Here is a 6,816-nt window from a genome sequence, read left to right as displayed (position 1 = left end):
GCTTAAATAAACTAAGACTTGAGCACTGAAGTTTTTATTTGAATGTGAATTATCTTAAATTTAATTGTGTTATTGTCTGGCTTGAGTTGATATAAATTGTTGGTTTTATGGCTTCAAGGATACAGTAAAACTTTTTTAAAGACTTTGAAATATATAATAATGAAACAACAGACATTGATTTGTTTTGTATTGTGTGGCAAGTTAACAAGATATTGAGAAGTAAGCTGGATAGATACCATATGTCCAAATTTCGAGAATCTTAGAGATTCATAGTTTCATTAATGGTACACTTTGATGCTTTGTACTACAGAAAATTATTTTGTGAAGAACAACTTTCCTTGAAAAGTTATGACCAGTGAATACAATGTTATTAGCATTCACTCATTTAATAAAAGTTTATTGAGCGCCAATTCTGTGCCAGGACTTCAGACACGTAAGCTCAGATAAGCAAACTTCAGTTTCTTCCCTCAAGGAACATTTATAGCCTCTAAGTCAGCAGGAAAAGCAGCAAACAAGCAACTAGAATCCATGGTAGGGCTTGCTACACAGAAATATGCAGAGTTCTGTGATAACCTGGGAGAAGCCACAAACTGGCTGGGGGTCAAGGAGACTGCACCCAAACTGACTTCTATAGAGAGGATAGGAGAGGAGGGTAAGCGCAGGTGATGAGGTATTCTAGGCAAGGGGATCATCACATGCTCCCCTTAGGGAGGGGATGGGGGTAGATCATTCAGAAAATTTATAATTTGTTTTGCATACTTCTGGAGCTTGGAGGGAGAGAGAGAAGAAGTCAGGGGGATGGACCATATTAAGAGATGCGACTAGACAGGGGGAATAGAGGTTGGATTAAAGAAAGTATTTTATATCCTGCTAAAGTATTTGGGCTTTAGTCTGTAGTCAGTGAGAGACCATGTAGAGATTTTTAAGCCAGTGATGGCTTAAATATGATCCTGTTTGCATTTTAGAAACATTCCTCTAATGTTGCATTGCTGAAGAATACCACTGTTCATCTATTGTAGTGGTTATCTATTACTGTGTAAAAAACTACCACAAAGGAATGGCTTAGTTAAAATAACACACATTTATTATCTCACAGTTTCTGTGGGTCAGGAATTTGGCGTGTCTTTGCTTGATGGTCTGCTTCAGGATCTGCATTTGAAGTGCATCTGGCACTGCAGCCTCACTTCAGGGGTTGAGTAGGGAATGATCCAGTTCTAAGCCCATGTGGTTGTTGACAGCATTCAGTTCCTTGCAGAATGTGAAACTGTGGACATAAGTTTCTTGCTAGCTGTTGACTGACGGCCTCCCTCAGTTCCTTGCCATGTGACTTCCTCAAAAGGGCAGCTCACAACATTGCAGCCTGCTTCTTCACAGCTAGAGAAGGAAATAGTCTTCTGGCAAGATGGGTATTACCCGCACTTCTGATACCAACAGCAATTTCAGGAGATTCCTAGAACCACTCTTATTACATTTGATAATTCCCTAGAAGAACTCTCAGAACTCACTGAAGACCATTATACTCATGATTATGGTTTATATAGAAAAAGGATACACCCTAAAATCAGCCAAAGGGAGAGATGCGTAGGGGCAGTGTCTAGAAGGCTCCAAACTTGAAACTTCCATTGTTCTCTGGATGCATTGCCTTACGTTGATATGTGGCAGTGTATGTGGGGTATTGCCAACCAGGCAAGCTTATTCTCAGTGTTCAGAGTTTTTATTGGGGCTTTATTAATAGGTTTGATTGATTGATTGATTGAATTCAGCCTCCTGGTCCACTGATACTACATAACCCAAATCCCTTATCCTACATCACATGGTTGGTCTTCCTGGCATAGCCACCTCTACCTCAAGACTATCAGTTGTGGCTGATCTCACCCTAAACAAAAACACTCCTATCAGAAATGACATAGATCACCTCTCAGAAGCCAAGGCAAAGCCCAGACCTCTCTTTAGGCAAAGCCAAAATCTTTACTACACAGTACTCAATATAAAATGCTTGAAACTGAGGTGACTTTCTATTCCAGAAAGAAATGAATGCTGATAGAAAGCTATTTAGCTTTTACTCTACAGGAGTAAAAGATGAAAGCTGTCTCATGCTCAAGAGCAGGCATTGTATCCAAAGATGAAAGAGTCTTCTTTGTGGAATTCTTTTTATGAAGGCAAGGTCTTGCTCTGTCACCCAAGCTGGAGTGCAGTGGCACGATCATGACTCTCTGCAGCCTCAACTTCGTGGGCCCAAATGATCCTCCCACTTCAACCTTCTGAGTAGCTGGGACTACAGGCATGCACCACCATGCCTGGCTAATTAAAAAAATTAAAAGAATTGTAGAGACAGGGTCCTCTTATGTTACCCAGGCTGGTCTCGAACTTTTGACCTAAAGTGATCCACCTTGGCCTCTGTGGAGTTCTTTTAGGTGACCCTATTGTATTATCTTTGGTGCCTTATAGGGGTTTTATTTCCTCAAAAGTGTACCATTTGTCTGTTGGCAACCAAAAAAATGTGTTGAATGGAATGGAATTTTGGAAACAAGAGCTTCCAGGGAAAAAGTATTTTTGGGGAGTGGCTTAATTCTGATAGAGACCATATAACCTCCAAGTGGATTAGCTTTCAATGAGTGCTACAAACCGGAAGAGTCTTTCCCCCATCTTCATCTTCATTCTCTAACTTTGTAGGAAATAGTTTGGTTTAGGAGTCAAAACACCTGAGTTCTAGTTTTTGTTTGTTTGTTTTTGAGACGGAGTCTTGCTCTGTCTCCAGGCTGGAGTGCAGTGGTGCGATCTCAGCTCACTGCAACCTCCGCCTCCTGGGTTTAAGCAATTCTTCTGCCTCAGCCTCCTGAGTAGCTGGGACTACAGGCACGTGCCACCACGCCCAGCTAATTTTTATGTTGTCAGTAGAGACAGGGTTTCACCATGTTAGCCAGGATGGTCTCGATCTCTTGATCTCGTGATTTGCCCGCCTCGGCCTCCCAAAGTACTGGGATTACAGGTGTGAGCCATTGCACCCAGCTGGGTTCTAGTTTTGATTCTTCATGAACCTTCCCCTGACCTTGGCAAGTTCTTTAACGTTTTGGGCCACAGTTTTTTTATCGATTGAACTTTTATCGATTGAATCGGGTTACTACAGAGTTCCTCAGCCTCTGCACTACTGACATTTTGGACCTGATAATTCTCTGTTGTGGGGGCTGTCCTGTGTGCACTTCAGGATGTTTAGCAGCACCTCTGACTTCTACCCACTAGATGCTAGTAGTTGCACCCCACCCCCACCCCTACTTTGTGATGACCAAAAATGTCTCCAGACATTGCCAGCTGTCCACTGATGGGTGGGGGTTGGGGAAGCAAAATCATTCGTATTGATAACTGCTGAGTTACTAGATACACATAGACCCTTTTTAATCCAGCATTCTGGATTTTGTGGAAAGTCTGTGGTTTGGATCTCCGTCTTAAATCTCATACTTATGCTTGAAGCCTAATTGTTTGTTCAAACAAGAAATATGAGAACCCATGTATTTTACTTCCCAGACTAAAGGGTAAAATTTATATGGAGAGAATTATGACTCAATGTAAGGAAGAGCTCATGGTAAAATTGTATTTTATTTGTTAATTTAGTTTTTCTCAGTAGTACATAAATCTCTGTATAGTGAATTCATAACCTAAACAAGTAAAGTGATGCAAGATGTGTCCATGATGTTATGATATTTACAACTAGGCAGATTTATAACTTGGAATAGTTATATCAATTTAGGAAATTGGAACATATAAGAAACTTCAGATATGTAGCCATTATGATTTAATTTTGTTTCCAGCTGCTCTTATGCTTTATTTCCAAGATGTAGAAGAAATGGATTTAGAATCAGGAAACCAGGGTTTTAGGTCTAGCCATCCTTGGGGACATATGAATTCTTAAAACAGAAAAATTATGTAGAACAGACAAGGTTTATTTCTTCTATTTTCTTTTTTACCTCATGGAGCTGATTAAGTGTGTTATATAATATGCATACATCTGTATTTTACTTTAGTGCTCCCAAGCTTGAGAAATCGAGTGAAAATGTGTAGTGTTTCAGGTAATTCTTAAACACTGGCTAAACATTCTCAACCAGTATTATTGTGAACAAATTTATGAAGTATCCTTCTTAAAATTTCCTTTCTAAAAGTTAAATGTGTGTTCGTTATGCATTTATATTTGTTAATTAAATGGGTTTATGGTGCAACTTGGACTTATTTGTTAATAGTTACAGTTTAACCTATTAGCTAACATAACTAAATACTTGGTAGTATAATGAGAAAAATAATAAATGAATTTTCACATTTTTATTTCCTGCTATAAATATCAAATTAACTGGTTTAGTCTGTAGCTCCGATAGGTAACTGTGCAGTCTTGATGTACTATTTGAAGAAAATACTTTATTCTTCATTGTCTCCCAGGGAATGCATTGAGGTTTTTCTTTGTTTTGTTTTGTTTTTTGTTTGTTTGCTTGTTTTGAGACGGAGTCTTGCTCAGTCACCCAGGCTGGAGCTCAGTGGTTCAATCTCGGCTCACTGCAACCTCTGCCTCCTGGGTTCAAGCAACTCTCCGGCTTCAGCCTCCCAAGTAGCTGGGACTACAGGTGCGTACCACCACGCCCGGCTAATTTTTTGTGTTTTTAGTAGAGACAGGGTTTCACCATGTTAGCCAGGGTGGTCTCAATCTCCTGACCTCATGATCTACCCACCTTGGCCTCCTGAGGTGCTGGGATTACAGGCGTGAGCCACCGTGCCCAGCCTCATTGTTTTGTTTTTAATGAGAAGTACTTAAGCAGGTTTGAGTTAAGGTGTTTTCAAGTACCAAAAAATGATTGTTAATCTGTCTCCTCCTTGGGCCCTGAGCTAGAGGACGTGGGATGCATTTACTTATATGCACTTTTAGAGGGAGGAGCCAGAGCAGAGTTGAACTGTTCTTGCTAATAAACAGGAGGAGGTTGACCACACTCTGGGGCAGGGAAGCCAGCAACTGAGTGCCTTGTGAGGGGGTGGAGGGAACCCTGCCATCCTCACCTTGGTGGGCCATCCAGATGGTGCTTTGAAAAGCTGCAGTGTCCAATAGTGGTTGTGAACTTGTGAGATATATGATTTAAGCACCCTAATGAAACCCTTAGTAGTCTCTCTTGTCCACTATCTTTTGTATGAGTAAAATGTTGGAAGGAACCCAAAGAGATGCTTACTCTGTTTTGTGTGCCAGGAAAAACAGTGTGAGCACCCAGGAGTGTGCAGCATCTGGATCTGTGGGCTGCTGGGCCAGATGTGCTACAGTGAGCCTTACTGTTTACTTGATACCTCCAACTCATGTGCACTTTATGTGCTTTATTATACCAATTATTCATCTTTATCCTTATGACAACCATATGGAAACCATCTTTTTTAAAAAACAAAGAAAGAGACACTTAAACTAAATAACTCACTCAAAGTCACCTAGCTTAAAAGTGTCATGTCAGGCTTTATACCCACATAGCTCTTATATCAGATTCCTTTTTTTTTCCTTTTGAGACAGAGTCTCGCTCTATCTCCCAGGCTGGAGTGCAGTGGTGCAATCTCGGCTCACTGCAAGCTCTGCCTCCCCAGTTCACACCATTCTCCTGCCTCAGCCTCCTGAGTATCTGGGACTACAGGCGCCTGCCACCACGCCCAGCTACTTTTTTGTATTTTTAGTAGAGATGGGGTTTCACTGTGTTAGCCAGGATGGTCTCAGTCTCCTGACCTCGTGATCTGCCCTCCTCGGCCTCCCAAAGTGCTGGGATTACAAGTGTGAGACACCACACCCAGCCAGATTCCTTGTTTTGAATTGCTAAATTTGTTTTTGTTTTTTGAAACAGGATCTCACTCTGACACCCAGGCTGGTGTGCAGTGGCATGATGTCATTTCACTGCAATGTCCACTTGCTAGGCTCAGATGATCCTCCCACCTCATCCTCCCAAGTAGCTGGGACTACAGGCATGCACCACCATGCCCGGTTACTTTTTCTATTTTTAGTAGAGATGGAGTTTCACCATGTTGCCCAGGCTGGTCTAGAACTCCTGGGCTCAAACGATCAGCCCACCTCAGCCTCCCAAAGTGCTGGTATTACAGGTGTAATCCACCATGCCAGGCCAGAATTGCTAAATTTGAATTGCAATTTTATTATTTGCTAAGGCTGTTCTTTGAGAATTAAAATGTATTTTCTTTTATTCATTTAGGAGGAGATACAAATTGAAACTCCAGAGCTCTGAAAAAGGAAGGGTTTTCAATCTCTTAAACTGTGCAAGAAGTGAAACAAGTAATTACCATGTCTTTATATTAACCCCAGTCAGGAGCTTGTTCTCTCTACTTTTGCCAGTCAGTTCCTGCCACACATTAACTTTTTCCTGGGAGCCTTCAACTACTTCTCCAGGTCCTTACCAGATGTGAAAGTTATGGTATCTGTGCTTATACAGTTTTTCATAGTCACTGCCGCTTTAGCATTTTATTTCTTCCTTGTGTTAGAGTGAGTTGTTTGATCTTCTCTTTATTAAATTATTCAAATAACTGTTTTATTGAGATAAGTCACATTCAATACAATTCATCTTTTTAAAGTATATAATTTAATTAATTAATTAATTAATTTATTTATTTATTTTTAGAGATGGGGTCTCACTCTATTGCCACGGTGGAGTGCAGAAGCATGATCATGGCTCACTGCAACCTTGGTCTCCAGGGCTCAAGCAATCTTTTTGCTTCAGCCTCTTGAATAGCTAAGACTGCAGGCATGCACCACCATGCCTGGCTAATTTTTAATTTTTTTGTAGAGACAGGGTTTCACTGTGT

General features: G+C 40.9%; 1 protein-coding gene across 2 annotated transcripts in view; it reads left to right on the top strand.

The window, feature by feature from the left end:
- The window catches only part of CENPP (centromere protein P), a 289,427-nt gene that overhangs the window by 80,357 nt on the left and 202,254 nt on the right, over positions 1-6,816 (top strand). The gene's annotated exons all lie outside the window — the stretch shown is intronic.

Source organism: Pan troglodytes, chromosome 11 (genome assembly GCF_028858775.2).
Source record: "Pan troglodytes isolate AG18354 chromosome 11, NHGRI_mPanTro3-v2.0_pri, whole genome shotgun sequence".
In the NCBI taxonomy this organism is placed as follows: Eukaryota; Metazoa; Chordata; class Mammalia; order Primates; family Hominidae; genus Pan; species Pan troglodytes.
The sequence above is the reverse complement of the archived record's forward strand: the minus strand, read 5'-3'. Positions and strand labels throughout refer to the sequence as shown.